A 23,425-nucleotide genomic window follows, 5' to 3' on the forward strand; every position below is an offset into this window, starting at 1 on the left:
ATTCAAAGACGAGCGGAAACACCGCGACTACAAGGGATATTGCTGCAAGCCATCACAAATCGGGGAAGTCGTTAAATCCGAGTCGGTATTCCCGATTTCCAATCTCGATGCGTCGCCTGCAGCAAACTGATGTTTGTAATGGAAGTCTCTGGGCTTCACGAGCATCCATAGACAACCCACATACATTACTACAGAGCCATTAGAGAAGACACATGGTGTGTCATGTTATCTTTTTTAAATGGAAAAACAACTAGAGAATCCTGTGGGCAAATATGTGTGAACAATCTCATTTAAGACATTTCATGGATCTGCAGGAAGCTTTTTAAAAGAGATGCGTTGGAGCCCAAAAGGACAAGTTAAATGTATTATTGAGACAAAGTGTACAGTTGGTTGGTATTAATGCCTCATGTGGCCAACCCCGGCATTACATTGTTAATACATTGGCATCTGTCGTACCAGCTTCTGCACAGGACATGCAGCTGAAAGAAACAGGATTGAGTCGAAGGATTTAGGGCACCGAATTGATAAAGTTCCCTTTTTATTTAATTTTTTTTATTTTCAAAAAGGGATAGATAACTCTGGTCCACACTCCAAGGAAGTAGGTGGCGCGAATGCACCTTTTGTTGGATGCCATCTGCCAAAAAACTCAAAAAGAAGACGAAGAAGAAGGCCATGCAGCTCAAGGATTTCCCCTCATGTCATACTCTGCAATACATTCTCAATTTTCCAGGTTTGAAAGGGAGCCTAAAAGCGTCTCTTAAAGGACCAGTGTGTAAGATTTAGTGACATCTAGTGGTGAGCTTGCAACCAACTGAACACCTCTCCATTCACTGCTCCCTCTCCAAGTGAGAGAACTACGGTGCCTTCAGGTAACGGAAAAACGCTGAAGGCTATCACGAAAGCTAATGTTTGGTTTGTCCGTTCTGGGCCACCGTAGAAACATGGCAGTGCAACATCATACATTCAACTGTGTTGTTTCTCCTCGGTCTCTCTGACTTGACCAGCAGATTAATGGAGCTAAAGTTCTATTACTTGTCCGCACAAAAATTGCCATGGGCGGTTATTCTATCCTACTACTTGTGCTATTCCTTAAGGAATCTAATATAATTGAGTTAATGCTCCTTTGTTGGCGTAATATTGAATTCAGAGTGTTGATAACCACATTTAATTGGCATTGTTGGGGATTCTTCATTTGCAGTTAGAGCAGCCAGATTATTGTGGCATTTCTTTTCAAGTGTAGCAGATTAGTTAAATGAACATTCATTCTGTTAACTCTACTCCAGCTTAGTGTGACAAAAATAGTTTTCAATTTTGGTAAAGCTGTTTCGGCGAGACTCCTACCCTACTTATGTCTGTGCTGCAATTTAAACATATAAACTATTTTTGCCTTTTTCTAGGTGGAGTGAGAATTATTCTTCCCCCATTTGTTGTGTTATGGTTTCTTTTCCTTGCCAACTATCATGTTTTTTCCAAATGATTTGGAGATGTTTAGGCATCATTGGCTTGACAAATGTATTGCATGTAATTGGTGGAAATGGGGGTGAAAACATCTGTTTGTCTCCTCTTGTGTCTCCTCCCCTGTACCGCAAGTAGTGAAGTCTCAAACTTTTCATTATTTGTCAAACCCCTTCAACTCTCTTACTTTTCCATTTACCCTCTTTGAATGTCCTTGCATCCGCTCTGCGTGAGACTCCATCATCCGCACCTCTTTTTTTTTTTTTTTTGGAGCTTCCTTGTGAAGCAGAGAACCACCGAGTTTATATCCCCGCCCACACTCACCCCCCCAGGACTGTCACTTTCAAGACTCTTTCCATCTGTCTTTCATCGGCTGGCTGCTAAAGGGACACTCTGCTACAGCCATGCAATAATTCTCTGCAGTTTCATCACCACGAGTGACACCTTCCATTGATTAGTGCAGTTTTAAATAAAGGCACTTCTGGGTGATGTAAAATCCAATAAGGGTATAAAATGGTCCTGCTCATTGATTTGCAACATCACTCACAAGAACCTAATACATAAAAGGGATTTTAAAGGGATTTCATCCACAGAATGCAACATCTATGGCCGGTTAACGCTAGTTTATACTCATAGTCTCACATAATCAATATTCACCAAACACATTTTGATTTGCTTACGATCCCACGAATATGCCTTCATATCATATACTCCCCATGGTTTCTCTGTTTTTATTTGTATGTGGGTCAGTGTGGAGAAGCAGCAGTGGCAGCTGTCTGCAGCAACTTCTTCTGCAACATTTAACACAAATATTAAAGTTGTTGCTCTGTGTCTTTATTTACCCTTCATAATAACAGTTCTTGTTTTGATTGAGACATTTTCTGACAGTTTGATACTCCAATATTGGTATTACTACTAATACAAATAGTAATTTGTATTAGCAGTTGTAGCTCCCACACTGTCTGACCCTTACACTTTCTATTTTTAAATCCCATGTTAAAAACACATTTTTTATTCTGTGGCTTTTAACTCACTATGCCAATTGCCATTCTACATTATAATTATTATATTTTGTCTGTTTTTATTGTTGTTATAAGTTGATTGCTACACACTGGTGTTGTTGTTTTTAAATGTGCTTTCTGAGAAGCGTTGGATTACATAACATATAATGTAACTCAGTCTCGGGGGGTGCAGAAGGGTTTAAAAACAATATTTCTGAAGCAGCTTCAGGATTGGTTAAAGAACATATAGAAGAACATCAAAGAACGCGTACTGAAAGTAATGTCTGAGGGAGTTGTGTTGTGATACTGTTGTGAGGCAGCATGCAGGGATAATATATTACAAACCCATTTTTACAAAGGCTTGTGTCCACATTGCAAAATCACTGATTTTGCAATGTGGACATTGAACCTGAGCTAGAACCCTAATGTGTGAATCCCTCGTTGCAGTACATAGTGGTAACAAACGTAAAAGCATCAGATCTCATGGGAACTAGAAGGGGCACTCGGAGAGCGCAGACCTCCACCAAGGCCAGCGTCCTTTCTCGCAAACGTTAATGAAAAAAATGAAATGAAGAATTTGTGTATCCGCCCCGTGATTCGCCCAGACTACATCCTTTCATTAAGTTTCAGGAAAAGCAGGCCAGTAGTTTCTTTGTACTCCTGAGGAACAGACTAACAATGGCAGACGCATGCGGGCGGCTGTGGCCCGGAGGAGAGAGCGGGTGGCATCTCTCATGTCAGCAGTGTTTTGAATGTGAGCGTGAAATGTTGATGTGAAGTGACAAGAAAAATCCAAGTCTGTGTTCTTCTTTACGGTTTTTGCCTTTGAGAAGGCGTGCACATGTGTGGCCGCGCTTCTCCCAACCGTTTAGTATTCAAACAGTGGGCACCAGGTGCTGCTGCAAGACTGTGTTGCTGATGTCACGGCGCTGAGCTACGGCTTCCCATTATTTCTGCCGCTGGTCCATACGTGCTGTTTGCCAAACGCAGCGTGCCAACGAGACATCCCCGACTCTCATGAATAATACAGCAAGATGGCCTCGGCTCCCCTGCCGCCGTAGAGAAGCCCCCGATCTGTCACACTCACCTGGATATGACACACACTCCTGCTAAGGGGAATAAATGCTTGGTTTGTCTAGTTTGACATCCACACACTCACACATTTCCAGTGTGAGAGAGACAAATACACTTTTTTTGTTCTCCTTTTCCCAATGCTGTAAACAAACACACACACACACACACATACAGAGGACAGAGACACACACAGACACACACTTCCTTTGGAGTGTGAGTTGAGGAGGAGATGTGTGAGAGATGGGAGTCAGTGAGGCTGACCGAGCTCTCTCCTCCCGGAGAGCTGGGTGACGTACCGAGGAACACACCATAATTATGTCCCGCTGTCTGGTTCAGACCTGGGAGAAACAACCTGCAGGTTTCTGACAGTCGACAAACACAAAATCATAAGTACGGCGCAGCCATCGGTGCCAGGTCGAGTATCTGTCAGCAGCCCGGCGTCTCGCGGCGTACAGCGGACACAATAACGACGGCGGAGGCAGCAGGCTGGTGGAGAGGAGATGGTTTGAGAGGAGATGGCCACTCAAGATACACTCCGAGATACGGGGACATGATTGACAGGTGGCCGGCTGGAGAGCGGGAGCTGGGAAAACCAGTGCTCCCAAGTTGGTTACCATGGCAATTTCTTTTCCTACTAGCTGAAAGGGGCTTGTTGGTTTCTGTCTTGATGGTTGAATTTCAGCGTTTTCTTTTGTCAAGTTTTCAAAGAAAACACAAGTAGCTGCTGGAGCAAGGTGCTTGACGCTGAGCTACTCATCAGATGCTGGAGGTTGCTCTACGAGGTTGCTCGACATCTTTCAGCTGCAATTTGGTCCAGACCACCTTGGTGGAGGACAAGGGAGGCAATCGCCCATGTTTGGACATTAATAATGCAGCAAAAGTGCCCTCTTGGATCCCCTAGATACAACTTGTTAATTGTAATATATGGTGTCTCAATGTGCACACAAACCCAGCCTGTTCTCCTAAAAGTTGCACAACATGGTGCACGTAAATCAGTAAGGTCAACCTGCGACAACTGATTTTCTTTTTTCTTTTGGCCACTTGGGGGCAGCAGAAACAAGGTGTGGACACAACATTGACATATTATCACTTTTCAAGTCTATACAGCAATCTTGAGAGCAACTACTATTTACACGACCAGAAGACAAGGAGCAACATCAGCAATACTTTAGCGTAATTTTTGTGTCCACCTGGCCGATGAAACAACTACTCTCCTTTAACTCTATTTCTGGTCTCCAACAACTTCTGAGTGAAAGATCTGGCTAATTAATCGCTAAATGCTCCACTATGTTTACCAGCTAGTTTATGAGCTATATAACCAATGCTTTAAAGCTTCGTTCAGCTCAGGGAAATACCGGCGTCGGGGGATTATTCTCTGTGGCTTCTTCCCCACAAGGAGGCCGAGTCATGTCAATCTTGTTTTTTCATTTTTCAGATTGTTCTAACTCCTAATTGAATTGTGGGTTGCAGACAGAGCCTTGCAATTTTAGATGTCCAGGTAACATTATTGTCATCTCACAGAGCAAATACAAATTAAATCAGTAAGTAGGATGTGTCCACCTCAGGTTTGGCCCTCATAAATCCAGTGAGAAAAACCATGCACTTAAGACTGAATACTGAAGAACAAATGTCCAGTTTAACCTTTCCACTACATTCACAAGGAAGCTCCGGCTTTTAAACAATTTCTAAAGACTAATTTTACACATTAACTTTCCTGAAGTCATGTCATCTTCTAACATTATTCCACTTGCTTGGGTGGTTTTAACCTTCCTCACCTTCCTCGTAGCCATAATGAGTGTTCCTTTACCCTCACACTCTTTGTCATTAATCTGCCGCGCTCTTTACTTTGTCGTGTAATGCTGATTGTGTGCATTCATCTTGGTTGTGCCTCACTTTTATTCGTTTCCGAAATGACCCATGAACACAAATAATCACAGTTCTGTTTGTAAGCAATGGAGCGTTGTCATCTTTCATAAAGGTATTCGCCGCATGTTTGAGCACACTGTTGTCTTCAGACGGGATTTATGCCGCGTATAAATTCTGTAGCTATTCAAATAAAGCCATTACTCATACATTTTAATGCATACATTACTCGCTGATTACTCCTTTCACTACAAGGACTGCAGCGCTTCTACAATTGCTCTCCCTCAAACTGTTTTGCAAAGAAAGGTCAGGTTATATTTTGTTTAAGAGATGCCATTTTCTTTTTGTAATATAGAAATGAGGCCAGATAAATTGCCTGTGGTGCTACTGTAGGTTAAATGTTCAATAGATGTATTGCAAGGATAGAGAAGTGTACATGCTGCTGATAGAAACACACTCAGATGCAGGACATTGTGTACCGGCTGTTCATTTGGTCAAAGAAGACTCAATAGAAAGAAACGACTCTGAGCAGAAGAGCACATGCACCAGCTGGAGTTATGCTGCTTTCTGTCAAAATGTGATTTCCCAAAAGAACTAAAAGGAAAAAAGGGAGAGTTGGCAAAGCCAAATCCAGCAGGATGCTCTCTCTATTCAATGTAATGGATTCAATGTTTGGCACAGAGGAGTGAAATGCACAACTACTGCACTTCATCAATGTGCAGAAGTCCTTCAGCGTCAAGATGGAATGAAAATAAGTTTATCGCCACTCTTTAGAGTTACCTTCCTGATAGTCTTCTGAAGGCGGATTGAACAGCTTTGAAGAAAAGGTTATCCAGTCTCTCTTACTTGGTGATCACAAGTCGAAGCGGTTATGGAAATGTTACGGTCAGTGTGGTGGCTTCAAACACTGGAAGTCTTTTGAGGGCCTTGCCTTCAGGAAAGATGCAATCCCTCTGGAAGATTTAGATTACAAATGGGTGACAAATCAAACAACATGTGTCTGAAGTTTAGCAGATACTGTATATTTGATGATGTCGGAGAGGAGGACAAACACATTGGTGCAACATCACGTACAGATCTGGAGACCATGAAAGGTCATAGTATAGGATTCATACCATGTTCTTACCGGGTTATCGTCATTGAGGTCAGTTTGCTGACGCATGTATTTAGAACAAAAAACACAAAGTGCTTCACAATGAAAGACAAACGAAAGACGTGAAATACAGACACAATAGAAGAAGAGTGATACAAAATGAATCGATGTCCACCGATTTTAAGGGGGAGAAAAAAGAGTCGCCTTTAATTTTAAACCTGGCGTGAGGGAACATCAACTGACCATTCAGAGCCCTGAAAGTGATCCTGAAGTGGATTCTGAATTTGAGTCGGTGGTAGAGAGTGTAAAGCAATCATGTTGGCGGTAGAGCAGTACTAGCACTACATGTTGCTAAGCAGGTAGAACACACAGTTACACTCTTGAGACCGAGTGCTTTGTGAATGCGATCACTGAGATCTCTCCTATCAGGACAAACTGAGGAGACAAGTGCACCCAAAGGAAACCAGCAAATGCAACCCACGAGTATGAAAACATGTTAGTTTTTCAGTTTGTGTCCCGTCTCTTTGTCCTTCTTGTTAAATCCTCTCAGGATACGCTGCACACAACAGTAGGAGTTGCCAGTGTCTGAGTGCCACACTGCCATCACAAGGGGAACAAAAGAACACAGACTCTTCAAGTTCCAACGATAAAGTATAAAAAGTACTGCATCCATCATGTGCAACATTAAAGGAAACATGAAAAATATGAATCTTTTGTGGAGATGTCTGTGTTCTTTTGTTCCTGTTGTGATGGTGGTGCATGGGGTGTGGCACCTGGACTCTGACCTTGGCGACGCCCACTTTTGGATCCACTATCCAATGGATTTGAAATCCTGTTCAACCAATTATCCAATGAGAATTGCTCGCTTGTTGTAGGTTGGCTATCTGTGTGTTTGCCTCTTAGTCTTTGACTCGGATGAAGACACAGTAGTGTTGAGGCGTTTAGTGTTTAAAAGCAAATCAGTTGCCGCGCTCCAGTCCGTTCTTTTCCGTTGGACGTTTCCTGTCTGGGAAACAGTACAACATGTTTGTCACATATTTGTTCCCACTCAATGCATTCAACGAGCCAACATCCATCTCCTGCTCTGAAACAGCTACGTGTCAACACAATGTCTTGTATCAGACAATAGCAGGTCCTTTTTGATCTACAATTTACTGCATTTGCTTCCTGTCATTTCCTCTAGTTGTTGTTAAAACCTTGTAAAATCAGTTCGCTCGGGTCTCCTTCTTTACCACTAGCAAATGTTGTTGTTGTTTTGGTCTCCAGCTGTGACAGCCAGCGCCATCCAGCCAAATTGTTTGGACTGATTCTCTTCAATCTTGCCAGAGGACACACTGCAGCTCCACCCCTTTCCCCGGGGTCTCTCTCTCATGGACTTTGATGCTTTTGAGACATAAATCCTGGGCAGCTTTTTCCGCTCATCCCCGAGCTGTGTCAAGCACCACTTTGTTGCCATTTGAATTCTTCGTTTCATTGTGGCAGCTTCCAAAAAAAATGGGCGCTTGGAGAGTTTCGGCCTGGTGCGAGTTTGTTGATTGCAGTGCTTTATGACTTGTAAATGTGTTTGGTGGCTGAGCGGCATGGAGTGGTTTCTTAATGGGAGCTTATCAAAGCAGTGGGCAGCAGGGGAGAGAAAAGACAGATAACAGGCGGAAGATAGAGAGGGAGCTGGATGGTTTCTACTGAGATACACACTCGGTTGCCAGTTTATTAGGACCGCGGCTACAACTCATACCGTCCTGCAGTAAATCCTACGTTAAGCAAGGTTGTAATGTTCAGTTTTTGTTGGGATGACTATTTTGGCTGCAGTTTGCGGTGAGTGCTGCATTATACTGAGATATGTTTCTATTATTTAGTCCAATAAATCTATATCGGTGAGGGTAGGCTGAATCACAGAACCACCTCTCTCTTTCGTGCAACACAATTTAACAGCACTACAAGGTACAAATCACCACTTAATGGAGATGAGAGGAGAAGAATGTATTTCATTTCCCACCTCATTCATCTTCATCCACTCTTGCCATTCATAATCTTTCTTACAATAAATTTTGATGTTTGTATTATATTTTTATCTGAATGAACCTGAGCTGCACAGACTTTCCTCTTCCGCTTGCATGTAGCACTTAGCACACTTGCATTTTATAGGGTTAGAAGAGTGCATGATCATCCTGCAAGGAAAAATCATAAATAATACTTCCTTTTCTTTTTCGTCAGTCAACACTAGATGTCCCCATGAGCATTTGATAAAACTGAAACGGCTCACGCTCCTGGCGTTTCACTCATCCCGTGCAATAGCTCCGTTTAGATGTTCATGCATTGGCCTTTTTCCTCTTCAAGAGCATATCATGTAGATGCCGAATGCAGAGTGTGAAGATATCGCTCACGGAAGGTAAAATAGTCAGCGCCCGGGCTAAACGCAGGGCATTACATGGAGATACATCATAGCCTGTAGAGAGAGTATGAGCTCTGAAAACAAAAAGCCTGGTGTATTGTGGGTCAGGTGATCTAAACAGAGAGGATTAGTTGGTGAAGCTTGAAGGGGTGTAATGTCTCAGATCTCACAGCAGCTCGCCCCAAAGTGGATTATGAAACTGATATTGTTGTCAGATGTTTACTGGAGGGTGAGAGATGGGAGGGAAAAGACTCTGCTGTTAGACAGAGGAGGAGACTGATGTAGGATAAACGCATAGCTTGCCCGGAGTAAGACTTAAGATCAGTGCAGGGAAGCAATACGATTGTATAGCGAGTTGCTGGTGGGAGGAAGAGCTGCGAAGAGAGAGGTTTCACAGGAGGGAAAAGTTGTGATTAGAGAGATTGGAGGTAAAATCCCAGGGAATCACCGGTGTCAGTGCAGGTGCTTATTGAAGTCTTACTTTCACCGGTGTGAGGAAACAATCAAAATGGAGCTGGGAAAGAATCAAGAGCGGGAGTGATACATCTGTGCCAGGGATTTTGGGTTTAAAATGGAGATGGACTGGAAAGTAGTGTGGAAGCACCGGCAGCTGTTCCCTTTTGTCTGCGCTGTAGTTACAATTAATTAAGCCCCTCATCTCCCCCCCCCAAAAAATGAAAATGACAACAGTCTCCTCTTCTGCCCACCTGCATATTCTGATTAACTCGTTTTAAAACACAAGATCACACCATTTCAAGTTTCAGCAGGGGAGACAAGCCTTTATTAGCATATTCATCATTCCTCATGTTTTTTCCCCCACAATTTTCAACACTATATCTCGGTTGACGAGGCTCATTTAATTCCTAATGATTAAGTGATGAAAACGAGGCTTGTTTTAATTAAAGTTTGTAGACGGATAAACAAAAATATGTTGGCTGTAGTGATTTTACACATCAGTGGGAGCCACTGAGACGTAAAAGAGTGTTCAGAGGAAGGCGTTATTTTAAATAACGTTTTTTTTTAAAGGCGTTCTTCAGTCAACATCAAGCAACGCTGAAAGCAAGACATGTCATTGTATTACTACATTCTTCTCACTTCTTTACACCTTAGAATTGAGTTATTTAAAAAAAGCAAAAGAAGCATGACTTGTTTTGAGTGAGAACGCATTATATGACTGTTTCAGGGACATTAAGCATGAGCTGTAAGAAAAGATGTAAAGCCTTAAAGACCTTGTCTGCTGTAAAGGCCGCAACAGAAAAATAAAATGAATTCCACCAAGTGAATCATACAAAGGGAACTTATCTTAGCAAAGGTTTACCGACTGACAAAACACAATTTCACTTTTTTAAATGTTCTGTTCGCAGTCAGAAACGGTGCAAAGATAACGCCCTGGATTCTGACTGAAGTTTGACATTTACAGCCAAATATCACCAGAAATCTGCTTTGTTGATTCGGGTGTTCTCCATCGTGCACTTTCAGACTCAAACTCAGAGACACTGCAACAATGTTCGCTAGAAAATACAAAATGCTGTCGGTTCAATAGCTGAGACAACCGAAAAATAGTCTCATGCTAAATTAGAATTGCACTCTTATAACATTGTCCGACTCATGGTGGGCAGTTTAAAAAGGATCAGCTGAACCGGAGATGTCACCTTTTTTATTTCACAGTCTTCGTCCTCGTAAAATCTGGCCCCTACACTACCCACGATGCAACTTGTGCCACTCGTTTCTCATATTTCTTTATGTTTTAAACTACAAATTCTGGCCAAATCCTACACATCGCACATTTTAAAATGACTGTATGTAAAGTGGAACAAAACACTGTTTACTAATGAACCCACAGAGAATCATCACCTGACGTCTCAGCATCTTTCAGCTCACTGTTTTTGTTTCACGGTCCACTGGTTTTACTGCTTTGGGTCCCGACTCACTGATATTTTTACAGTGAAAAAGCTCTGATAATTTTTTTTAGAAAACCACCATATGCTACCGGCTCAACACTGAACTGCAGCGACTTGCTTGTAAACAGTGTGGAGCGTTTAGCTGCTGCAGAACCGGAGTTGGTGGAGGCCAAACATGAAGCTGAAAGGAGAATAGTGGATTTAAATGCACCAGGGCAACAGAAACATGATGCAAATGTAAAGCTAATGTTGCTCCGTGTCTGCTGGATGAGTGACCTGTTTGCTAACACTTCGACCAAAGCAAGACGTTGTTAATTGATAATAAGTACATTTTGTTGAAATAGCTTCTCCAGCTGCCCCAATGCAGCCACGGAAATCTAAGAAGACTTATTTAAGGGAATCTATAAAAATCTGCAAGATGTGCATTGGATTAATTCAATTAAATCTGTATTCAAACTAATGTTTGATTTAAGCTTTAGAGTACAAAGATAAGTGCTGCTAATTAGATTCAGGAGCTGTTTGATTAGTACTTCATGATGAAAAAAGGGTGATATATTCATCACATCTCCAGCAGTAACACTATTACTTTATTAATGTCTAATCACGCTAATCATCTCTTTCCTTAGAGAAGATCTCAGTGGATTTATCTGTGAACATCTGTTTGAATCCACCAAATCAAACTTGGCTGATTCGCACTAAAATGAAAATACTGCTGATTATGCTCTTTTTTATTTATAAAAAGACAAAATGTATGTTTCTGAGTCAACTCGGACGACACTGATCATTATTCATGCCATAACAAGTAACAACGTGTTTAAAAAAAACAAGGATTAATGAACAATGTTTGCCTTACTTACTATTAAAAGAATAACGATAAAACAGATGAGCGGCACCAATAAGACACCAGTAAGAAGTTAATGATTTAAGATGCTGAGTTCCACTTTTACTCCTTCGGTGTCAAATTTACTAAGAACAATAATAATAGCCTAAATTTTACGCTTTACATTCAAAAACCGTCTCCTGTTCATCAACTCAATACGTGTTAAATTCGTTGTGCGTTCATCACCTGGTCGGGTGTTTTCTGTGTGACGACGACCCAACGGAATGAACCACACATGAAACGATGGGGAGGAAAGTAATGGACAAAGACAACAACATTTGGTAGCATTTTATAATAACTACACAGTATTTAGCATTAGTTAAGCATGAGTAAACACTTAACTCATCATTTATAAAGCATGAACACTCATTAGTAACTCACTAGTATGCAATTATAAATGTATTATTCTTGATAAATAAGCTTGACTATTATGCGTTCAAGAATGCTTATGCTAAATAGTGTGTAGTTATTATAAAGTGTTACCGAATATTTCTTGAGTTTTGTTTTTGTTTTTTTTAGTAGATGTGAATGTAACACTGTCAATCATTTATTTTGTGTTGGATGAGTCACTTGTAAGTATTTAAATCTCTACAATTTTGCTGGCAATTATAGTTTTTATTTTATACTTTATTCCACTTAATTTTTAGTGGAGCCTTGGCACAACTCCTCTTCTACAGAGTTTATATTGTATTGATATTATATCTATACTCAGGCCAATCAGTAACCTCCAAACACCCGGACAAATTAGTTCATATCATTTCTAGAACTCGCACTATGTTTGGTGAACAGTTTTAAAGTAGTTGGACCCTCATTTTAGTGTCAGCTCAGATACTTTTTAAAGTATCTGACAAAGTTTGCTTTGTCAGCATTTTTTAAATCAGGACAGCTCTTGTACTTGTACAATGTCCTGACACTAAATGACTGTTATATACAATTGAAGTCTTTCGTCTCTATGTCACCTTTTATTAATTTATTTTTTTACATGATTAAGGCCTTTATTACATATCTTAAAAGATAAATCTGGCTATAGGACCTTTTTAGAGTTTAAATGTTCCATAAATCAAATCAGGGACCAGGTATTGCAGCCCCGAAAAGTGCCCACACTGCACATATAGTGTACAAAGATGAATTGAAAGTTAATAGAAGCAAATTGTTGCCCATGGGCTTCCTATAAGGTTAATCCAGTCACCGACAGTCAGGTGTCATCCAAAGAGCAAGTCTGCATTTTCGGAGAGAAATGGTGAATACAAATGTCATTATCTGATGACAATGTTGAAAGAAGTACTCATGCTTTACTTTACCTTACTTTAATTTAGTATAGAAAAGGGAAACAATACAACAATGTCAAACATTTGTTATTACTTGTTAAAAAAAGTCCTCTGTTCAAAACCTTTCTGGGCAAAAGTATCAACTTATTATCAGCTAAATGTACTTTAAGTATCAAAAGTGAAAGAAGCTATTGGTTGTTGTTGATGGGATGGGTAAAGCCTTGGACTTCGATCCAGGAGAAGAAGCATGTGTGTGTCTCGTGTGTAACCAGAAGTCACAAGAAGTTCATTTATTTGTCATCTGACTTTCGTTGAGTTTTTGGTCACGGAACTTCCAGCTCCACATAATTATTTTAACCCAAACCACGAGTATTTTGGTTGACTAAACATTGCAAATTGATTGTAAAGACTGTACGTAACATACAGTACACGTGTTGGACATTGATAGGAAAACGCACAAAATCTACTTAACTTCACTATCTGAAAAAAGGTTTTCAAATGTTTTTTTATAACAAAAAAGCAGTAACTATAGATGTAAAAAATGCCATGCAACATATTACCATCGTCACCACATCAATCGCACATCAAAAGCAACGTGGAACCTGTTGAAAACCTTGCAGACATCCAGTTTTGAACTTGTAGAAGTGATGTAGAAGTGGACTTCAGGGTGTGTACTGTCAGTACATCGTGACATCACTGTTACAGGTGTAGCTCGCTGCTTTCCACCGGATGTTTAGTTACTCTTCAGTACCAATAAAAACTCAATCAGCACGACCTCTGCTCACTCTCCCACGAGAACAAGCGTATCCGAACGGGACGAGCCTTGTCCTCGCCTCTGTTCATCGTGGCGTTTGGTCTCATCCTCACCTCCTCCTTCTGTGGCAAAATGAAAACGTACATGGGCTGTAAAGCCAGTGCTGCCATGTTCGCTCGCTCTGCATAATGAGATCTGATCACAATATGACATGCATATAAATCACAGATGTAAGCGCAAAGGCGTGATTGGATTGTTCATTAGCCGCGGAGGAAATCCAAATTCATTGCACTGCGTGCTGAAAATTAGGTCGCAAAGGAGCTTTATTTAACATTCAGAGCATTAATATAGCGCCAAACAACTATTTACCAAGAAAAGGTGGGGAATGAAGTGTGTGTTGCACTCTGATCTTCTCTGTGCTTTATTGGCATTGGCTGCTTGTGGTTTTAGTGCATGCGAGCATGTCTCTCTCGCTGGCTAGCTCATGGCCGCCGCTCTGCACTGCTCACGTGAGGCGGTAACACCTGATGACGCCGTCCGACCGAAACATAGCACCGGTTCCCCCGCGGGTAACCACCGTTAGCTCACTCAGTGCGCTTAGTACTGTTAGCGCCGTTAGCTATGAGCCACCTGCTCGCTATTGAGAGGCAATTTAAAATGCTCCCAATCTTTATCTGTTTATTAATTGACTCTTTCAATCAATGCATACAATCTTCTATAGGTTTATACTCTTAATAAATAATCTTTGCTCTATTCATAAACACTCATAATTGTGCCAAATGTTAAAGGCAAATATGGGATTGCATTAAAATGCCCTGACAATGTATTTTCCTGTTTGTGTCTCATGCGTTTGTGTACTGTCGATATCTTTAAATCGGTGACTACCTTGTTCGTCTTTCCATTCATAGATAACGCTCGTCCAGTTGCAATGCAAGACTTTCCATTTCCACAAATTATTTTGAAGATCTAATTTCAGTAAAACCATGTTGCCAGATGATAAAGCAGCATTGCAACATTGGAATCAAAGTTTCCTTGAAGCTCTCGGGCTTTTCTTCCTTTCAGTGATCTCATTCCGAGAGAGATCTGGACGTTTCATGTTTCTCATCCTGCTAAGTCAGATTTCATCCCACTTCTTTTGTGAAACTGCTTTAGCTAAGACTCACTTCAAAAGACGACAACACTCAGTTGTAGTGGCTACAAAAAAAGTTGAAATCAGCGATGATCATCATGAAACAATGTTTCTGCAATCACGAGTCACGATGTCCAAAAATAATAAAATATTCAAAGAATGATCATCTTGCTTACTAAACTGTCAGCTTTCCCCCCCACCCCCGTTTATAGTACTTGCTTCCTAATTAGAATAAACGGTCAATCTGTTGGCCACAGCTTCAGATGTCCGTTCTGGAGTGACGCCGTTGGCAGGACGGTACGAGTGTGGCCGCCGATAAAGGTCTGAGCAGCATGTCCTGCTCGGAGGGCTGTTTTGGGGTTTCTAGCTTGTGATTAGAGCGAATTTGGACTCTGACCTCAGTGAGACACAAAAGCTTTCATTCAAAGTGCCGTTACTACTGCATTATGAATGCACCCGCAGAGTATTCCATCAGAACTGACTCAGCAAAGACTTCCACTCGCTTTCAAAGTATCACTCTGTGCATAACTGCCAGGAGCTGAAAACAGTCATGAGCGAGGTCTGCTGAAAGCATTCAAGAGCAGTGAATCACACGTCAGCTGCACACAAAACGAAAAGCTAAATGTACAACGTGCACTGTTGCTGCGAGTCTCTGTATTAGTGTCAAGTTTATTTCTATTACACTACATTAGGGCTGGGCAATATATTGTTTTTATATCAATGTCCTGATATGAGACTGGATATCGTAACATGGCTATCGTACTAAGTGTTGCCTTTTACTATTTTTTAAAAGTTGCATTACAGTAAATTTATGTAATTTCCTGAACTTTCTAGCTGTTATTTTGTTTGTATTTACACACTTCAGTCAATGTATCCATATTATTGATGATTATTTTTCAAAAGTCTCATTGTGTTAATATTTTGTAAAAGCACTAATGATCAACCTTACAATATCGTTACAATATCGGTATCGAGGTATTTGCTCAAATAAAATCCACATCACCCAGCAGTGTAAAAAATTGACACAAATTAACCATCTTCTACATTATAATGTGACTGAAGCTTGTTATTCAAACAATATGGTGAAACATTTGACGTGCCAGTTAAGATGCATTAAGTAATCGCTCAATAACAATTCTGATTAATCAATGAATCATCTAAAAATACCTCTTTGGTATTCAGGCATAAAACAAAGATTTGTTTAAAACAACAGTTGTTTTACCTTTCTTTTATTTAACAATGGTTGAGTAGAATAGAGTAATAATAAGTGGGAACATGATAGTCTTCTGTGTAAATGCTGAAAACAAGAAAACAATTATGAATATTATTATAATTGTGGTGAAAACTGGATCAATTTTAAATAAAAATTGTAAAAATGTCTGCAGCTAAATTCCTGCTATTCAATGGGGATGTTCTACCCGATTCTATTTCTATGACCAGGGCCCACTATAAATAACCTGACATCTCGATGGCCTGCTTTTTATATGTTTTTATTTATTTTATTTTTTTTTCCTTGTGCGATGCCTTTTTATTGTGTATTGTATTGTGCTTTCTTACTTGTTGTAATGTTGTCACTTTGTGTTAATTTATGTTTTTTCCGACTCCTGAACAGCACTTTGTGAACATTCTCTGTGAAAAGCGTGATATAAATAAGCATACTCACGTACTGACTCATTTGCTTGATAAATGACACAAGAATTAAATAAATTGGTGTTGATTCATTTTCTGCCAACGACCAAGCTTTTGAGTGACAAAGCAATTTCAGTATTTTTCTTCAACATCTTTTCATACTTATTACCAAGGGTCCTGCTGTATCATTTTATAAACCACTCACTTTAGAAATCCACTCTCCATTTCTTGTGATCATAAGTTTCTGACTATAGCCACATACTGTTTTCCAAACATCGGAAATCTCAATCTTCCAGCGGAGCTCTTAAAGTCGTTCTTGTGAGCTCCCAGAGACGTGAATGCATGCCGGGGTGATTCTCCAGCACGACTGCTGCATTCATTCACAGAGGTCAAATGGAAAGCCTCAGCTCTGGAAGATGGATCCAAACTAATGTCACTCTGTTCGAGTAGAGCCAAGCGGAGTGGAGAGTGGGAGCCATATGTTCGGTCCTAATGTGGCAGTCGCAGCGACAGTGCATGGAGTTGACATCGCAATCTGGAGCCGCCGCAAAGTTTAACGGATAATGGGATGTGAAACCGGTCACATATCACATCTGAGCTCCCCGTACAATTAGTCACAATCTATTACAGTCTTCACCACACACACACACACGCTGATTATTCACACTGCCATTCTTTAGTGTAAATGCACACAAACAAAAGAAAAAAAGGCCAACTCACACACACCAATTCATGCAAATAATTAAATACACACACACACGGGAATTTTTTCTACCGCTTCGTTTTGTGCAAACTTTCAAAACCAACACCCGCTAAACAATTGTATTCCCAAACACGACAGCCAGCATTACACAGAAACCCACACAGGCAAAATGAACTCCCAGCTTGAAAAACAAAATGCTCCAACATGCTGACATGAGAGAAATTCCTTCCTCTCCCTCTTCTTTATTCAACATGCAGCCCCATTAATTGTCCGCATGATAAATTACAGCCATCTCAGCGGCCTCCCGTGTGACATATCCACTCGGGTTGTTTATAAGCACAGCTGTGGCAACGTAATCTCTGGATTTGTAGGGAGAATGTCAAGGGAGAGCTCCCCCTTACTCGCCTTAATGAATCATGCTATAACTTAATTTTGAGGGAGGAAAAAAACGCACTGGGCCTATGTGCCGAATGAGCGTGAGCAGGCGCATCAAGCGTGATTATATGCTTTGCCGTGACTCTGGCAGGATAGTTACACGTGAGGCATCAGGATTGACATGAAAGCACGTTTCTGTGGGGTTTCTGGTCAGTTCATTTCTAGCAACATTTCTTGTGCTACATTGTCATTATTGACTTTGCACTACATATTACAGATATTAAATATGTTGTATTCTTTGACCAACACATTGTCACCACGATACGTCGAATATACTTCAGCTTGGTCACTGCTCCTCAGCCACTATGATGCTCTAAGTCCACCTCTTACATCCCTTTAGGACATGTCAGGGGCGTTGTGTCAATATATGCTCGTTAGTGCATCGTGTTTTTTTTTTCTAAATAAACTTTCGTCTTTACAAGAAGTTCCGTTTCGGTAACCAAACCTCTTAGTTCAGGCTGGTCTCATCCATCCATTTGTAGCAAAAGCTAAGGAAATAATGTGCGTAATTCGTAAGATATCCCGCGAAATTATTTCCTATTTTATCCACGTAATCAGGAAGTATAAAGACCACAACAGCACACACCGGGCAGGCGGGTGGGAACAAACAGCGATGTTTCACCCTTCATTCATCAGTTCATTCGTCATGTGAAACGAGAAGTCACAATGATGCTTTCATCACGTAACTTGCGTACTTCAGCAACGGCACTTTCATAGTTATTTTTAACCAAAATGTCAATCTGTACCTAAACCTAAAAAAGTAGTTTTATTGTTGTTTCCTGTGAAGCTGGAAGTTTATTTTTAAAATACCCTGTGCATGCGATGAGCGGAAATTGTCACGTGTTGCTGGCTGGTAGGAACACGCATAAAACATGAGGAATACATTTTTGTAAGATATCATATAAACTGTTGTGAGGATACGTTTCTAAACTCGACTGGGATGAAGACTTACATGATCACCAAGTGACAAACGAGTCACATGGTTAGCGGCTGATGTCAAGGGATTAAGGACACTAACGAATCACGTGACCAAATTGTAATGCTGCCTTCACACCAAAAGTGTTGAGAATTTTTCGCGCGATTAGACTGACATTCCTGAAATTTTCGCTGGGCGGCGCGACTGGCGAGACACGAAAAATTTGCCTCATTCGCAAGAGTTGGAATATTTAAACCTCGGTGAAAAATCATCACCAATTATCACCAACGTCCTGCTGTTGCTGAATCAAACTGGCTGCAAGCGGCCGTCATTCAGACGCAGTTCCTGGAGGAGTCTGTGATTTCCACCGAGCGGTTAATATTATGAACCCAGACACGAGGCCGTCTGATGTTCCGATGTTTGTGGAATTTCCACAACAAGTATAAAGCAGAACTAGTGGTTTATTCCATAGTGGTTGGCGGAAATAGTAACTGTTTTTACGAAGCTAAGCCACGCCCCCTTTCTGACGCGAATTAACCCCATATAGTCGAGCAAGTAAACTCACGCATGTAAAGCGTTGCGAAAATTCGCTTCGCTTTTGGTGTGAACGTAGCATAAGATTTATGTCCAGATTGCTCTGGACGAAAGGCTTGGGCTTTATTGTGTGAGCTATCTTGCACTTTGCACAGTTCCTCTGAGCGCTAATAAGAACGCTGGTGTGATTACATCAAAGTTAGCTGCAGGCATGGTGTGTCATACACACAAGCTAACAGTACCAACGGGAGCGAGAAAGGTATTCTTTGACATCTTGTATGGTGTAGAAAGGGTTCAGGAACACAGCAATATGTTGTTAAAATGCTTACCGTAAGATGAGTTAAACCTGTATTGATTCCCAGCGTGAAATTCGGTTGTTGAACAGAAATAGGTCCAGATGAATTGAGAAATGAAAAGCAATACAACTAAAACAAGAATAGAACAAAAGGTACAACCTATACGAGAGCATTTGGAGACACAAATGTCAAGGTAAAAAGACAGTGATGATATAAAGGTGAATGTAGGAAGAGATAGTCATCGGCTAGACCTGGTCGGGGACAGATGATGCCGGGACGGAAGACGTTTGTCTCCAGGTTAAATCATACATGAAAGTAATGTTGCTTATCGCGGCTACGCAGACGGCATTCAGATTGACTAAGCTCCTTCACCAAGTGACTGTGGTCCCTTGGTGAAGGAGCTTAGAACAAGTCAATAGCTGAATGCAATTACATTTCCTTCAATTAAATAATGACGTGACAGCTTTCTGTCTTGTCGTCGGGTCATTTCTGACTGAGGTCGCATCACCCGAGGAGACTGTCCTCACCAGAAAACAACAGTTGGTTGTTTGTTCAAATGCTTTACTGACAAGTGACCTCTTATGGGAAATAGTGTCTGTCCTCTCCCACGAGTAAGAGAGGAAGGAGGTATTGGGCATACGAAGTGGCTGATTTTATCAATGCAGAGCATGGTTTGCATCTTGTCTCCACAAACTACCCGTGACTTGGGGACTTTTTTAACACCTCAAAGTATCCTACGAGTAGTCCTCGGCTCCTTTTGTCAAAATGCAGGTTCAATTCTTCAAAGGTTTTCAGTCCTTTGGGTGGAAACAACTTCATGTTGGTTCATTTTAACCATGAAAAGGTTATTAAAACCTGTACCAAGTAGATTTAGTTGCCAAAACTTGGCCCTAACCGGTCGTGCAAGATTTTGAGGATTTTCTGGTTTCTAAAGGCTCTGCCATGCATTGTGTTGTTTAGATATGAAGACTTTCCACATACAAGCATACCACTTCAACGTGGCTCCTAAAGAAAGGAAAGATGGTAAAGGTATGCAGGATTTAATGAAGGCTTGAAGATGCCGCAATGAGATCCATACTGGAGGATTCCACACCTTATGATTTACGTCTGGTATTCATTAGCGGTGCAGGAAGTAATGTTTTAGTTCCCTAACCCCCGCCTCAAATCAATTACATTTTTAATTTAAACTAATTTAAAGCTACGAAAAGGAATTTAATTTTGTGTTGATTTAGTGGTCCATGTGGACGGAGGTGGTAGTGTTTCTGTGCACCAGAGTCCTTTTTGAAAACTTTGCACTTTGCGGCATCTGACAGTCTGCAAAGGTGGGATTTCATTCAGTTGTCCTGTGTACAATTGTAAAAAATAGTTTTTTTAATAGTTTCATGGCACAGAATTTGAATACACCAAGGGCAGCCTGCAGTACAGCGCATACATTAAGAGTCTTGAAGTTTTAATTGGAGACAAGAAAATTGATGTGAATAGAAACTAGGCAAAACAAAAGGCTAAACAGAAATAAATACATGAATTAATAATGATAAAATGCATAAATAGCTGCATTTGCAATCAAGACAAACACAACTTGCACTGTAGATGTAGCACACATTCATGCATCATAAATAGTATCGACCTGATGGAAGTTATTTTAAAAGCAGTCTTAAGGGGCTACGAGTTCTTGTCAAAATGAAAGATCGCTGTGTGCACAATTACTTTATGTTTAATTGTGCAGCGGTTAGAAATGCTCTCCCTGTTAAGGAAAGACTGTTAAGTTATTCGGGTTAGACTGAAGACAAAGTACATTTGTATTGCTCTTCATGTGATTCAGGGGAAATGTCCTTCATCTCTACTATTGTTTGGATGTTTATAAAAACCTTGAGTTGTGTTTTAGGGAGAAAACCCTTTGTCTCAGATTTTCTTTGTAGCGCTTTGGGAGAGGAGGAAATTGTCTTTTTTGCAATGTCATATGTAATGTCTTTGTTGATGGGATGTACAAAAAGGAAGATTTCCGTGCATATGTGCTGCATACTTATGGACTATTTTAAAGAACTATGTTCCAGAGGGAAATGTAATACTAGTATCCGGCATTACAGTGATAAAACACTGAAATTACGATTACTTGGTAATACATCAAAATGAGTAATAATCAAATATAACTCTGAAAGGAGTTATTATTCATAACGGGTATTTTTTTCTTTTGATACTTCAATGGGTTATGCTTTGCTTATAATGCTTTTATTTTCTTTTAAAATTGTTTTGTAGGATTTACATGTAGAGTGTAGAGTACTTTCTTATTTTGCACATTAGGATCTGAATACTTCTCCCACCAGAGATTCCTGGTGTCGTATACGTCCATGCTGGCTAGTGCAGGCATTACATGATAAACAAGAACTACTCCTATTACTACTACTATTACAACAACTACTACTACTACTACTACTACTACTACTACTACTACTACTATGATTACTCAGACCCTGTATTAACACCACAATGCAAAACTCCGTTTCAACTAAAAGTCCTGCTTACTTTAATAAAAGTACAGAAATATCATCAGTAAAATGTATTTCAAGTATCAAAGGTTCTCTTCATGAAGAATGGACCCTTTCAGAGTGTGATATTATGATATATATATATTATATATATATATATATATTCATTATCATTATTGAATCATTAACAGTAAGCAGCATTTCATGTTGTAACAACACGTCATTCTATTTGATGATGCTGTCTGAAACTGTCAATAGTATTTCTAAATGTCAGATAAATAGTAAAACGCACAATATTTCCTTTATGAAATGTTGTACTAGAAGAAGTATAAAATAACATAAAATGGTATAACTCAATAGTCAGTACTCAAGTAAATGAACTTGGTTACTTCCACTGACTACTACTTAGTTAGACATACGACTTAAGAAATGGCTGATATTCCTTTACATGGCGACCAAAAAGGTCTTTGAATGAAATACATTTAGATATTAAGCAGTCACCCTGTGATGATCACCTGGAGGTCATACAACAGACTGTGGCGATGTAGTACTGGATAAAAAGCACCCCTCCGTCACTGGATGCGTGCACGTGCAGAGTGAGTGAGTGGGGCAGCCTTAAAGAAACCCAACTCTCTCTCTCTCTCTCCCCCCCCATCTCTTTCCTTTTCCACCCCTCTTAGTCAAGGACAGTTTCGCTTCGCATTCCGCCTGTCAGCCTGCCATCGTTTTGTTGCTTATACTGCCTTCTACGGGATACTCGTGATTGGTTCATCCCGTCCCTCTCATCCCTCCCTCCCGCGTGACTGTATGTAAATCCGGTCGGGACTCAGCCAGTAGGTGAGGTTGGGGCTGGCGGCTCCTGCCTCGGTGGCGCACACGAGACCCGAGAGCGGCCGAGGTGAGATCGCTGCGCCGTCGGAGCTGTCCACTGCGCCGTGGTGCTGAACTCCACAGCCTCTCTGCTCGTCTTCCTCCCGTCCTCTGTCGGCTTTGCAGCACATTGGTGGTATTTTGGGAAAGGATTAACAACCTCCCCTTCGGCTGTTTATAGGTGCAAACTTCTCCGGAGGACATCTCTCTCTCTCTCTCTCTCTCTCTCTCTCTCTCTCTACACTCACACACGCAGCGGGATTTACAGCAACCGTGGATTTGACCGGAGCTCGAGATTATCACTAATAATAGTTTGTTGAGAAGTGCTGCTTCCTTCCGTTTGCCTCTAATCTCGTTTGGATTATCCCCCGGATGGTGTACGTCTGGGCACACAGGTAAAAAGAAAAATATTATTTTGTTTGTTGTGGACTATGTTTTTGTTGAAACCTATATCCGAGCACAGCTCCATCCTCGGAGAGTCCCTATCTAGAAAGCTTAACCCTCATCATCGGTGAGGCGCCACAACTCTTGTCTAATAATCCAGCAGGTCACTCTCCTCGATTTATGGAGAGACAAAAATCTCACAATCTGTCGCCTCAAGCTTTTCGCATTTCAATTTACTTGTCGCCGGGACCTGGGGGCTGAAATCAGCCGCTATCAGGATATCTGAAGTTCATATTACACTTGCTGTTATTCTGTCAGAAGCGCTGAAGCACAGACACGTCCTGTAACACAATCAATGCGTG

Source organism: Taurulus bubalis (genome assembly GCF_910589615.1).
Source record: "Taurulus bubalis genome assembly, chromosome: 13".
NCBI lineage: Eukaryota > Metazoa > Chordata > Actinopteri > Perciformes > Cottidae > Taurulus > Taurulus bubalis.